We start from the raw sequence: 14,324 nt of genomic DNA on the forward strand, positions 1-14,324 counted from the left end.
GAGTCCCTCTCCTACCCTGTGAGCCGCAGAGAGGGGCCACCTGAGCTGAACTGGGCTGAAGATGCAGCTCTTAACCCTCCATGTCCAATTGTTCTGAGTCTTTACCTCCCTCAACTCTTTGGAAATGGAAGTTCCTGCGAGATAACCTAGTCTTGGAGCTATTGTCAAGGATTCGCAACAATTACAGGGAAAGGAGACTTCCATTTCAAGAGACCTGGGGGAGGGAAACAGGCTGACACGTTCTCTTTCCAAAAAAAGAGAAACAAACTCAGAGAAATATCCCTACGAAGAACAATAACTCAATTCACATTATGTGTCTAAATGTTTATTGCTTCAGCAGCTCAATTTGCCCTAGACACATTTTTTTTTTTCCCATGAATTGTCAAAACACGGTTTGATAAAATAAAGGGAGAGGCAGACAGGAGCACCCGCTTACTGCGGGTGGGAAAGCCGGCTTGTCTCAGGGGTGAAAATCTTTCGCTAAAACTCACTCATCACTTGAAATCCCAACATGTCTCCATTCGTTCATCCATCCATCCATCCATCCACCCAACCTTCAAGGGAGAAATGGCTTCCCCTTTAACCATAGTTCAAGGATTAAATCTAACACAATTGTTTTCCTGACACTGGCAGGAGTGAAGACTTAAAAAGTTCATAATTAAAAAGAAACATTGCATATTCTTTCTTCCCAATGATTGAAAATTAACTCTTTCTAGACACAGTTGGTGTATTCTTCTCTAAAGATCTCTGGTGATAATGTCTGTCAGTTCAGGATGTCTCCCAGTCAACAGAAGAGAATTTCTGTATACAATTAGTATTGGAGAAAAAGGTGAATGACCACCTGTGGTAAGGATGACCTTATTTCAACCTGTTGTCATCACAGACTCTTGACTGGGGAACTTGACTTAATTATCTGAGTCTGAGTCATGAGAAGCCATGTTTAGATGGGAGGTTTCTGTACCTTGGGAGTCCCTGAAGTTTGTTTTAATGCAAAGTCCCATTCTTTCATGATGGAGTTGAGAGAGTGCTCAGAGGGAGTGCTATTTCACTGAAAGAGCATTTCCAGTGCTGATCTGTTCTGACTACACCAGCTAATGAAGGGGTAATAGTGTTCAGACCTCTCTCTTGGGGTATTTAGTTCCCATCCTTCAAAAAGTCATTGGATTGTTTCTACATCTACCTGCTGATTTTCCACCTTGGCCAATGAAATTGTTAATTTGTCCTGAACTGAACTTGTCCCATTGGCACATCCTCTTTCCAGATTCCCCATCTTCCTGCACAGTTTTCCCTCTACTCAGTCTTCCCAAATGCCAGAACAGGGATACAGGGGTCTTTTATCTCCTTCCTTTCTCTCATTCCTTACATTCAGGTTATCATCAAGCCTGTCCCCATAAATGGCTCTGGAAAGTTCCTTGGGAGCAGCCTCTTGTCTGAGTTAGTCCAACAGTGCCCGATGACATTACATCTTTGCTGAACGAATAACCAGGGCCCCAGTCTCATTGAGCCCCCTCACCTTTCACTGAGAGGTCTCCAGAAGCCTCCTGGCTGGACTGCAAGCTTGTCCCTCCAAGACATTGTCCACACCAGCTCGACTCATTCTCCTAGAACTCAGATTTGATCATAGGACTTCTTTGCTTCCACCTGTTCAGGGCTTCTCTGGCTCTTAGGAATAAGTCAACACTTCTTCAGGTGGCCAGATTGTCCTGAGCATCAGGACCTCCTGCTCCATCTAGCCTTATCTCTTGCAACCTGACCCCTCCAGGGTCCACGTTACCTTTTATCCTCAGCTACATAACCCTTTTCCAAGCCCCCTCGATTCCAGGTTCTCACTCATCCCTGTCACCTAGCAGCCAGTGACTTCAGAAACAACTCATATCGTGTCATAATCTCTGTAACTAAGCATGTCAGCAGCTTCTCATGGCTCCTAAAAGCATCTTCTCCACATCTGTCCCATGTTCTTCTCCCTGCACCCCCCCCCAAGGCTTTCCCACCCCCAAGTCACATTTCTGCCCTTAAGAGACTCTTTCCTCGCTTGGCTTTTTTCTGCATTTCTTTTTTTTTTTTTAAAGATTTTATTTATTTATTTGACAGAGAGAAATTACAAGTACACTGAGAGGCAGGCAGAGAGAGAGAGAAGGAAGCAGGCTCCCTGCCGAGCAGAGAGCCCGATGTGGGACTCGATCCCAGGACCCTGAGATCATGACCTGAGCCGAAGGCAGCGGCTTAACCCACTGAGCCACCCAGGCGCCCCTTTTTTCTGCATTTCTTGTTCCTCCTGCTAGGAATACTCTCCCATCCTCCTGGCCCCAGTCTTTGTATAGCTGACTCCTTGTCATTGTCAGGTTTTAGCTCAAACACTGCTGCCTCCTCCCTTACCTTTCCTAATCAACACAATGAAAGTGCACTCCACGCACCTTACCCCACCAGATAGCCTTCCCATTAGTATCCTCTTTATTTCCTTGTTAACATTTAACCACAATCTATAGTCAAAGCCCTGTGTTAAGAGCACAGAATCTTGCCTTGGCCACCTGTTAGCTGTGTGGCCTTAGACAAGTTTCTTAACCTCTCTGTGTCTCAGTTTTCTCACCTAGGAAGTAAGGATAACAAGGTTGTGAGGAGGATGAAATGAGTCAGTGTATGTAAAATATTTAGGACAGAGCCTGACTGCATAAGCCTAAGACCCATGAAGGCCTTTATGTATTTACTTCTCACTTTGTGCTCATGGCCTGGGCTAGTCCTGGCACAAGATTTCTTTACGCCTTATACCTTGTATATTTGGGGTCCAGACTAAGAATGGATAAAAATTTAGGGAAAAAAATTTTATTTGAAGAATTTAAGTACAGGGGACATAGGCATTGGAAAACTTGATGAATGAGATAAAATTCAAACTTAAATTATCAGGAAGTTAGTGGACATATGAAGGAAATACATCCTTTGTTTCACCAGTGGTAATCCTGGGAGCTGATGGATGGCAAGCTTTGCCAGTTGGAATTCTGTAATGGTTTGTTTTCCGAAGAGCAGCTGATTCTACCACCAAGAATTCAGGCAGTTACTTGCAAAGGCACAGAGAATCAAAGGATCTTTGCAAAGTGTTGGTCCATCAGCCAGCCCTAACATGCAGTCTTGATGAAAGAATACAGTGTTTCCATTTTCAGCCTGAGTTTAATACTTTTTGAAGAGTCTAACTCCAAAAGAAGAAAAAAGAAACGTGGCAGGCTGGTTTCTGGACATTTGCCTTTCTGTTTCCTTCAGCGGCTGGAGAAGATTCAGAAAGGAGAAATACTTTTCCTTTTGCCCTTCCTCGGGGCAAGCAGGATTTTGAGACTTGAATGTCTGAGGCTCCCATTGCCTCTTACACAGATTTAGGGAGCTTTATTTTGAAAAAAGCTGAACCCTCAAAGGGCGGAGAAGTGCTCTGAGGCTTGGAAATGGGGGATGGAGACAAGCACCCCAGAAGGAAAGGAGTGACATCTGTAATTAGAGAAGCCCACACCGTCCCTGCCTCAAGAGGGCGCCAGACATCTGACCCCTGGGCATGTGGACACAGGAGGGGTAATAAGTTCTAAGAGGTGTGTCTTAGGCTCAGCAAAGGATCTTGGGGTTTGGCCTCTGAGGGATGTCTTTGACTTTCAAATGGATCTCCAGTTCTTGGGCACTGAGCATCTCAGTGGCAACCAGGATTGATAAACGGGAGACCCCTTTCCCATCTTAAGGTACAGTGTAAGCTGGGGGAGAGGAAGAATGAGTAAATCCCTACCACCTTTGTGAGTGATAATATAACCACATTTTCACTGGGTTTAGAGAAATAAATTAGTGTGATGTTTTTTAGACCCTGAGTTGCAGAGCAAAAATTATCTCTGCTATATTAGTGAAAAAAGTACCAGGTTCTTAACTCTGGGATCTGAAGTCACAGCTTTCCTAAGCAAGTTCCAGGCAGTAAATGAGCCATTAGCAGAAGATTCCTCAGCTCTGATCTTGGCCAGGCTACCATGATTAGTGAAGAAAGATGGCTTCCATTCCTGCCTCTGTGTAGCTGCCTTGCTGAGGACAGACCAGTGTGGGAGTGGGTCTGAGTCTGGGCTACATAATCCTTTCCAGTAACATTGGATAGCCCTGCACTCCCACCTGTAGGGTCCAGGGTGATCTTGAAGGAGTCTTTTAACTCTTTGGTGCCTGTTTTGTTCACTTTTAAAATAACAGGCCTGATGATCCTATCTCTCTTCAACTCTGTGAAGACTATGGTTTCAACACATACTAAGGATTTTCACAACCATACAACTGATATTCAACACTATTAGGAATATGTACTCTACATATTATTACATTAGGAATATATTACATTAGGAATATGTACCAGGCACAGTGCTATGAACTTTCCAAACATTCATTAATTTCATTATCCCCAGATTCCTATGAGATGGAAACTATTTTTGTTCCCCTTCTACAGATGAGGCACTTGGGTGTTTAAAGAGGTTAAGCAAATTGCTGAGACAACTCTGTTAATTGGATTTGAACCAAAGTCATCCTTTTGTGACTCAGAGCCCTCATCTTTCATGCTTCACTGCCATATATATATATATAAATACACACACACACACACACACACACACACACTGAACAAGGCCTCAAACTTACTTTATACACAGCATTAATTATGAATTGAATCACAGTTGGCTTTGGATAGTACCTAGAGGTGACCATAACTTGTCCTCATACATTAGTTCCTTACTATGTGACACACAGTTACATTCCATTTTGTATCTTTCTAGAGAATAACACTGCTGTCTTTTCCTTCCATAATCCAACCAGATTTTAAGGACAGGGCTCACCCTCTACCCCTCTGTGGTAGGCTGAAGTGCTTGACGGATTTTAAGCGAATCCTATTATATTTTTATACCCAATTGTTTTTTCTCCTTACTCCAGGTCAATTTAAGGCCAATGCTGAACCACTTCAATCAAAAAGAAAGAATCCCATCTCCTCTCATGGCTTGACAGCAAGTATTTAAAACCATGTTCCCTGGGGTCCATGAAGAAATCATCTAATAGCTGTGTTTTATTTTGTTATTTTTTTAAATAGCAATATCGTTTTTTTAATAGCTATGTTTTATAATCTTGTTATGTTCTCATTACATTAGATTATTGCTTATTATTTTTTCCTGGTTGGGATCATGGTTTTGACTGCCTCAACTCATGGCAACAAAAACCCAGGCAATGCTTTCTGAAACACAGACAAGAATCAATCAAAACATCACAAGCTAATTAATGTAATTTGGAGCCCCTGGGAGCAGCTGTGTTACAGTGAGTACCACAGTATGAAACTGGTATACATTAGACGCATGCTCAAATACGCAGGTTAGCTTTCACCAAACCCTTTCCATTTATTTACTCAGAAATAGGCATTAATAATCATAGTCAACACTTGGTTGGCACTTACCAAGCACCAGATCTGATTATGTGCTTTACACAGAACTCATTTAATCTTCTCATCAGCCCTATGAGGTTGGTACATTATTAATCCCATTCAGGAGAAAAGGAATTAAGGCACAGAGAGGTTGTATTTATTTATTTACTTAAGATTCTGTGTATTATAGAGCGAGAGAGCATGAGCAGGGGAAAGGGCAGAGGAACAAGCAGACTCCCCACTGAGTGCAGAGCCCAAAGACTTCGAGCTCCATCCTAGGACCCCTGGATCATGACCTGAGCTGAAATCAGATCCTTAAACAATCGAGCCATCCGGGCGCCAAGCACAGAGAGGTTTTATAACCCACCTCTGGACCTATACATGTTAGGTAGGCAAGAGACAATTAGCAAACCCTGGCCACCTGACTTCATTAGTAACACTCTCTCATCTTACTTGCCAATTTCAGAGTATGCAGAGGCATTGCTTCCTTATAATGCATAGCACAGTGTCTGGAACTCAGTACCTGTTATTTATTTCTTAGCCCACTGTCTCATTTCAAAAGTGAGTTAAGACAGAAATATTTGTGAGATTGAATGGAAAAAAATTCAACAACTATTCGATTTTCAGTTGTGTCTTCTAATAGTGTGGAGGCTTATGTGCAGGTGACATCAATCAATCAATCTCACAGGCAAGCATTAAGAAGATATTGAAATGATGAGTTAGTGTGGGAGGAAGAGCCCCAGGAATTATGAGAACATGGACCCCTGAGACCCAGGGAGGAAAAGGCAAGTCAGTTTCTTGGAGTTGAGAAAGGGCTGGAAGCTGTCATGCTTGTGACAGGATGATTTCTTATGCCCCCCAAACCAAATCCAACCTACCTCAAATTATTATGGCAAAGAATGGTCATAATTCACATTATACATTTGGTGAGTTCTGTGTAGCAAATTTCTAGAGTTCTCCCTCACTAAATGGGAAGCTGGTTTAGCTATTTGTTGAGATGGGGATTGGATATACACAAGTAGAACTCAAAAGCAGGGCACCTGGGTGGCACAGTCAGTTAAGCATCCACCTCTTGGTTGGCTCAGGTTATGATCTCAGGATTGTGACATCCAGCCCTGCATCAGGCTCTGGAGCTCAACAGAGTCTGCTGGAGATTCTCTCCTCCTCTCCCTCTACCCTCCTGCTTGTGCTCTCTTTCTCTATCTCTCAAATAAATACGTGAATAAATCTTTTTAAAAACTCAAAAAGAGATATTTGGCTGGAAAATTAAAAAGTTGACATAGAGAGCTTTGAAAACTATGGAAAATGATGGAATCATCTAAGAAGATTTTCCAGGAAAGTAGGAATAGAGGAGGGCTCTGGACCAGTTCTAAGACAGTGTTTCTCAGATAAGCCAGCTTCAGGAGCACCTGGAAGTCTTCAAAGGATGCTAAATCCCACCCCTATAGTTTCTGATTCACAGTCTGAGTAGGGGGTTTGGGATGTAAGAATTTGCATTTCTAATAAGTTCCTGGGCTGTTGATTCTGCTGGTCAGCTGAGTGGATACAACTTTTCCACTTTGGCCTTCACTTTGCTCAAGGCACCCTGGCCTCCCTGCTATAGTCCCTACTCTTCAGGCTCTCTAGCCCCAGGGCCTTTGCATGCCCCTCTGTCTGGAAGGCACTTCCCCAGATATCAGAAGGAATTAAGCCAGCATCTTTTTCAGATCCCTGCTCAAATGTTACCTTATTAATTAGTGAGGTCTTTTCTGACCATCTTTTTTTTTTTTCTTTTTAGTAGAGAGGAATGGAAGGAAGTTCTTTTTTCCATAACTATATCACTTGATTCTTCTTAAAAAAAAAAAAAAGATTTTATTTATTTGAGAGAGAGTGAGCAAGCAAGAGAGAGAACACACATGGGGGAGTGGCAGAGGGAGAAGCAGACTCCTTGCTGAGCAGAGAGCCCAACATGGGGCTCAATCCCAGGAATCGGGGATCATGACCTGAGCTGAAGGCAGATACTTAAATGGCTGAGCCAGCCAGGTGCCCCATTCAATTCTTTAAGTGCTCCAAATCACAGTGATCTGTGACTATTCCTTAAAAATGGATCCTCTCACTTGCCCTCTTGCTACTGCCCCTCTCCCTAATCCCTTCCCTGTTTTTTTTCTCTATTGTCCTAATCACCTGCGAACAGACTGTATACAACTTACTCACTTATGTGCTTTGCTTATTACCTATCTCTCCCAGGAGAGTAGGGATTTATGTCTGTTTTGTTTACTGCTGACTCTTCTGAGCCCAGAAGAGGGACTATGTCTCTGACACATATTAAACGTTCAATAAATATTCATTGAAGGGATGAATAATATGAATGAATGAACATTCTTGGATGTAGAATTGTGGTTTTAAGAATTTAATTCTGCTGTGGAGTGTGTGGACCTGGCGATTCACGGACCTGTACCCCTGGGGATAAAAATATATGTTTATAAAAAATTAAAAAAAAATTTAATTCTGAAGGGGGCACTGGGCGGCTCAGTTAGTTAAGCATCTGCCTTCTGCTCAGGTCAAGATCCCGAGGTCCTGGGATCAAGCCCCATTTGGGGCTCCCTGCCCCAGTTTGTTTTTCCCTCTCCCTCTGCCCTTCCCCCACTCGTGCTCTTGCACACGCTTACTCTCTCTCTCTCTCTCTCACTAAAAAAAAAAAAAAAGAAAAGAATCTAATCCTGATGGACACCCTTCCTAACTGGTCACCTCCCTATCAAAAATGATATATGAATATGTTGCTCCATTCTGAAAACACCTGCTCTGGCACCAGGGGTAAAGCTCTTGCCTGGGTATAAATTCACCAGTAGGCACTGGGTGGGGCTGGGACATGGCAGGGCACCTCCCTGTCTTCCTTATCCTGACCACCTTCTCCTGCCTGTGCAACCTCGTCCATGCTCAGCACCTCCCAGCGAGCAGCCCGTATGGGTCCCCAACTTGCTCACACTGCGTTTCTGCTCAGGAGGCCTCCTTCCCCTTCCTTCAGCAGTCACCCCTCACTCTTCACACTCACTTTCTGGGAAGCCTTCCCGGAGGCCCTCCTCCAGCCCTCTAAGAGAGCCCACTGTCTCTGCATGCGTAGCCCTTTCCCCTCTGCATTTGCACATGGGCCTGTACTCCTCCCCATGGGCAGTTCCTCACAGGTAGAAATCATGGCAATGCTTTGCTTGTTTTTGTTTTCAGAATTGTTTGGTTCCAGCTCCTCTGAATGTATTAATCTCTACATGGTGTATTTAATTTTGCTTTATCACTTTCTTTTGGCCAAGTATTGTGATAATTACCCAATAGATTATTTTTTTAATTGAATCCATCTTGCTAATAAAAAAAAAAAAACACAGGAAAAGAGCCTGCGATGGTCGAGAACAGTGTTTGACCAGTGTTTATAAGCAATTCCATATAATTGTCTTAATAAAGGCGGCCCAAATTATGGCCAGTCTGAAACTGTGAGTCAGCTCTGTCTCTCATAAATGAGCTTGGGCCTTTCGCGATGTTACATGCCAACATCAGAGCCCAGCTTTTTTTTAGAATACTTGCAATATGTTCTAAAGATTCCTGTGCTTGTGGAGGCCTAAACAAAACTCTTAATAACCCAGTGGCTGTAATTTCTATCTTTAAATGGTTGCCCTTCCATCTCTCCTTTTACTGTCTACTTAGGGACTCTAAACTGTTCTGGCATTGTCTTGCAGAAGCCTAAGGATCTCCCTTTGTTGATATTCTTGCACCTTCTCAAGTACGTTCTCGAGAATGTCTTCCCTGATCTTTTCTCCTGTCCCACAGCTTTCAGCCCCCCAAAAAGCCAAAACAAAGCATATAAACATTAAGTTCAGAGCAGCTGATTTTTTTTTTAAGATTTTATTTATTTATCAGAGAGAGAGAGGGAGAGAGAGAGCACAGGCAGACAGAATGGCAGGCAGAGGCAGAGGGAGAAGCAGGCTCCCTGCTGAGCAAGGAGCCCGATGTGGGACTCGATCCCAGGACACTGGGATCATGACCTGAGCCGAAGGCAGCTGCTTAACCAACTGAGCCACCCAGGCATCCCCAGAGCAGCTGATCTTAAGTAGAGGCTAGGAGGCCTGAGGGTAATTTTGGTCTTGACTTTGGTATAAGAGGGGCCATACAGCAGAGAGAAAGGAAAGTATCTTTCGAATCTTCAGAGAATGGCCCCAGTGTCCTTTACAAAGAAAATTCCCTTGCAAATATTTCTTACTTGGGAACCAGTGGGACTAAACTGGGACCAGCTACTCATCATCACCATTCTCCTCATTGCTCTTCTTTACCAAGAGGCCCTGGGCACATCATGTCTGTCCTCTACAATCCTTGCAGCGACAGTGGCTATGATTCATTCCTGTTGTGCAGAACCAGAAATCGAGGCTCAGACACATTAAGGAACTTGCCAAAAGGCCACCACAAAGAGGCAGAGTTGAATCAGAGTCTGTCTTCAAAGTCTCCAGTGTGTTCTGTCCACACACTTGCTTAAGTTTGAGCAAAAGCAGAAAGTGGTCCACGAAGGACTCTTAGGAAGAAGCGTCTTGGGGTGGTTTCTAGTGGAGTGGAGTGGATGGGTGGAGGGGGAGCTCAAGGAAGGGAAGAGAAGCAGGAAGCACCAAAGATAATATTCAGCTACGGGACATTTTTGTTGATCACTGCCCCTCGCTGACCCTGGCCATCAAAACCATCCCCACCCAAGCAGAGGTCTGCAGACGCACAGGGGTATTCTCCAGTAGGACCAAGTCCAATGGCAAGCATAACTAGTCACTGCTCGCCCCCAGTTTGCTAACTCAACATAATTCTTGGTAAGTACTATTACAGCAGTTATTGAAGGATTCTATTTTCACCATGAACCTTCTGGTTAGCACAATCACAGGCTGGCACTGGGGTTACAATCCACTTTCCTGCTCAAAGATGCCGAGGGCAACAGTGTTCTGGTTAAGAGTGCAGACCACAAGAAACTAGACTGCCCGGTTTTGAACCACAAGTCAACAACTTATTGTTGTGTCGCCTTAGGCGACTGAGTTCTAAACTTCTCACGGGTTCCCACTCACAATTTTGCTCTGAGGATAGGCACTGTATAATATATGTGAAGTTTTTGGTATAGAGCATGTGTTTAATAAAACATGTTATTAATATTCATACTTGCATCGTCTAAAAGCATGAAATCTGGCAGCTTTTGCATCTGTATAATGCTGCTTTGCCCACTATGTTAGATGTTGATTCTTGGTTGAAGCCCTATACCTAAGTGTTGTGAGCTTTAATGAGATCCCAGGTGAGCTAAGCCCCTGTAAATAAATCATAGGAAATATCCTTGCCCTAAATAATTGTGCCCTGAATCCCTTTTCCCTTCCTCTGAGGACACTGAATGCCCTTTCCTTGTAGAGCATGTCCACCCTGCTCTTCTGTGATTCACGTGAGTGGGATTAAAAATCTATTTACAGAGCCCATAATCTTGTTCATCTGTTAAGGGTACACCATTTGCTATAAATGGACTCTCCTAGGAATGATGACCAGTTACAGCATTTGCACCTAAAGGGTCACTCCTTCTTATCCTCAGATGTGGGGTATAGCATACCCACACCCACATATGGACTTCTGGTTCCTTCTGCCTACTCAGACCCTGTAGCCTCAGGTCACTCAGCACGCTAGTGACAGCAATGGTGAGGTGAGACAGAGCCTCCAAAATCGTATCCCACTCCTTAGGAATCTAAATTCAATTTCATTTTATGTAAGACAAATTCTGCAGCGGGAAGTAGGAAATGAACCTGACTTTCATAAGTTTGTACTATCTCCAGTTCAGTGGGAAATCCAATGGGGGTTTCAGACTAGACAAAACCAAATGCCCTGACTGGTCCCTCCTGGGACACTTAGAGGGCCTGTCCAGCTCTGGTCCTGTTGAGGGTTGTAGGTTTCTGTCTGCACCTCTGCTGGACACATGAGGAAGCAGGTGTTGAGCAGTTCCTAGCCAGTCCCAGGACTTCCCGTGAATTTGTGGGATATCCCGACTTCGAAGATACAGCTTCTCACACTAGGTCATGAACACCGTACACCAATATTTGTCACCTACCGACCCCTACCTGCACAGGGTTGTTGCTAGATCAAATATTTATACACTCCTAAGTTACTTCCTACTATACTGAGTTCCTCATAATACAAAGGTACCTAAATTTTTTTTCTTTAAAGTTTGCTGTCCTTCTTCAAAAAGTATTTTGAATAATAAAGCATATAAGCATTCAGAAATGGACAAAAAATAAAGTCGTGAATACCATTAAGACGAACATTCAGCCTTATTGGCTTTAGATTGCCTTTCTATTTTTTTTTAATTGAGATTTAATTGACAGAAAACATTGTGTAGGTTTGTGGTGTCCAACAGGTTGATTTGATACATTTATATTTTGTCATTTGATTACCACTATAATACATTTATATTTTGTAATTTGATTACCACACCTCTATCATGTCACCTAAGTATTATTTCTTTTTTGTGATGAAAATAATTAAGATCTAGTCTCTTAGCAACTTTGAAGTTTATAATACAATAATGTTGACTTGTAATCACTATGCTATGCATTAGATCTGCAGAACTTACTTACTAACTAGTTGTTAAGTTTGTGCCCTTAAACAACATTTCTCCTCTTCTCCCACCTGTCAGACTCTAGTAACCACCAGTCTACTCTGGTTTTTATGAGTTTGTCTTCTTTAGATTCCACATATAAGAGACAGCAGACAGTATTTGTCTTTCTCAGTCCAATTTATCTTACTTAGCATAATGCACTCAAGGTCCATCTCTGTTTTTCCAAATGTAGACTGACCTTCATACCCAGAGAGAGGGAGAGGGAGAGAGAAAGGGGGCTGGGAAGAGAGAGAACCACACCTCTCCATTTTTCTCTCTCCCTCCCCAGAGGCTGAGGCTCTCCTACAGTTGCTGTTTATCTTTTCCATGACTGTTTTGTCCTTTGATTGCATATGCATGTAGCCATGAACAGTATATAGTTTTGTGTGTTTTTAAACCCTACAGAAATACGACCAAACAGATTTATCTTTTCACGAAAGATAAATAATGTTTTTGAGATTTATCAATATTGACGCATTTAGTCCATCCAATTGACTCCATCATACAAATAAACCATAAATTATTTATCTTTCTCTTCCTGCAGAGCAAGTTACTTCTGAGTTTTTACTATTAGAACCTTTGTTCTATTTGCCCCGCCTAACACGTTCACCTCCCAGTTACTTGCTCATTCAACAACATTCTCACGATGTTCACTCGATTTGCCCCCTCATTCCTGCAGGACGTTCCTCGACTGTCACTAGGATTGCCAGGTAAAATACAGGGAGCCCATTTAAATTTGAATTTTAGGTCAACAAAGAGTAAGTGTGGAGTAAATACTGTATGGGGCATGCTTATTCCTTTTTGTTTGTTTTTGTTTTTTGAGAGGGAGAGAGAGAATCTTAAGCAGCCTCCACACTCGGCACGGAGCCCAATGCAGGGCTTGATCTTACTACTCAGATCATGACTTGAGCTGAAATCAGGAGTCGGATGCTTAACTGACTGCGCCATCTAGGTGCCCCCCTGGGATGTACTTATTCCATTTTTTTTTAAAAGATTTTATTAATTTATTTGACACAGAGAGATCACAAGTAGGCAGAGAGGCAGGCAGAGAGAGAGAGAGGAGGAAGCAGGCTCCCTGCTGAGCAGAGAGCCTGATGCGGGACTCAATCCCGGGACCCCGAGATCATGACCTGAGCCGAAGGCAGCTGCTTAATCCACGGAGCCACCCAGGTGCCCCTATGTACTTATTCTTAAAGAAAGTTTATTGATTATCTTAAATTCAGGTTTAGGGGGTGTGTCTTACATTTTTATTTGCTAGATCCAGTAGCCCTAATTATCCTGTTGTCAGTGAGGTTCTCCCTATCCATCTTATTAAAGTTTTTCATCCCCTCCCAACACTTCCTATCTTGTTTATTTTTATCCATAACACTTATCACCCAATTTACATGCTATATATTTTCCTTACTTAGTTTGCTTATTTTGTGTCATCCTCCCCTAGAACACAAGCTCCTTGAGGGTGGAATTTTTGTTTCTTTTGCCCTCTGCTATCTCTGTAATATATATGTGGGACACAGTATGTGCTCAATAAATACTTGCTGGATGAATGGATAAATGAATGAAAACATGCAGAGATCATAGATGTCACCTTAGCACATGTCTGAGAACTTCTTCTGGATAAACACTCCAAAATGGAATTGCATTTTGCAAGGCGTGTATCTTACCCAGGGATTGCAAATTTGCTCTTCAAGGTGATTGAAACATCTTTCAGTCCCATCACTCATGTCTAAATGTCCCCATTTCCCCATATTTGCTTGCTTGCTTCTCTCTCTCTCTCTTTCTCTTTGAAAATACAACAATTTTAACTTTGTAGCAATAGTTAAAACCAGAGTGAAAACATAAAATTCCCAGTGGTGAATTACAGTTTGTGGATTCATAATTAATGGAAATTGTTAATCCAAAAGGTTTCAGATGTTCTTAAGTGCTTATTTAAAATATGGCTTAGGGGGCGCCTGGGTGGCTGAATGGGTTAAAGCCTCTGCTTTCTGCTCAGGTCATGATCCCAGGGTTCTAGGATCAAGCCCCTCATCGGGCTCTCTGCTCTGTGGGAAGCCTGCTTCCTCCTCTCTCTCTGCCTGCCTCTGCCTACTTGTGATCTTTGCCTGTCAAATAAGTAAATAAAATCTTAAAAAAAAAAAAAAAGATGGCTTAGATTTTATGGATGTGAAAACAATCCTAAACCGTGGTATCTCTTGTGTAAGAAGCAAACAGAAATTGCTACAAAACCATCACTACTGCAGAGACACTGAAAAGGCCGTTATACACATTTTGAAAGAAAGCCACCTTACTATTATTTTTCAACTA

The 14,324-nt window shown here is 42.7% G+C and overlaps 1 protein-coding gene across 6 annotated transcripts in view; it reads right to left on the bottom strand.

Annotated features, from left to right (window-relative positions):
* Nucleotides 1-14,324, bottom strand: part of FRMD4A (FERM domain containing 4A) — a 450,500-nt gene that overhangs the window by 214,541 nt on the left and 221,635 nt on the right. The window contains exon 1 of one of the 6 annotated variants that reach the window (XM_045069221.1): nt 1,514-1,804. The exons of 3 other annotated variants lie outside the window; for them this stretch is intronic. The gene's annotated coding sequence lies outside the window, so the exon portion shown is untranslated. Of the gene's footprint in view, nt 1-15; nt 93-1,513; nt 1,805-14,324 lie in introns of those variants that run through there. 2 more of the 6 variants (XM_004774868.3, XM_004774864.3) reach the window with 2 other exon arrangements.

This window comes from Mustela putorius, unplaced genomic scaffold, assembly GCF_011764305.1.
Source record: "Mustela putorius furo isolate JIRA1106 unplaced genomic scaffold, ASM1176430v1.1 tig00003913_pilon_pilon_pilon, whole genome shotgun sequence".
Taxonomy (NCBI): domain Eukaryota; kingdom Metazoa; phylum Chordata; class Mammalia; order Carnivora; family Mustelidae; genus Mustela; species Mustela putorius.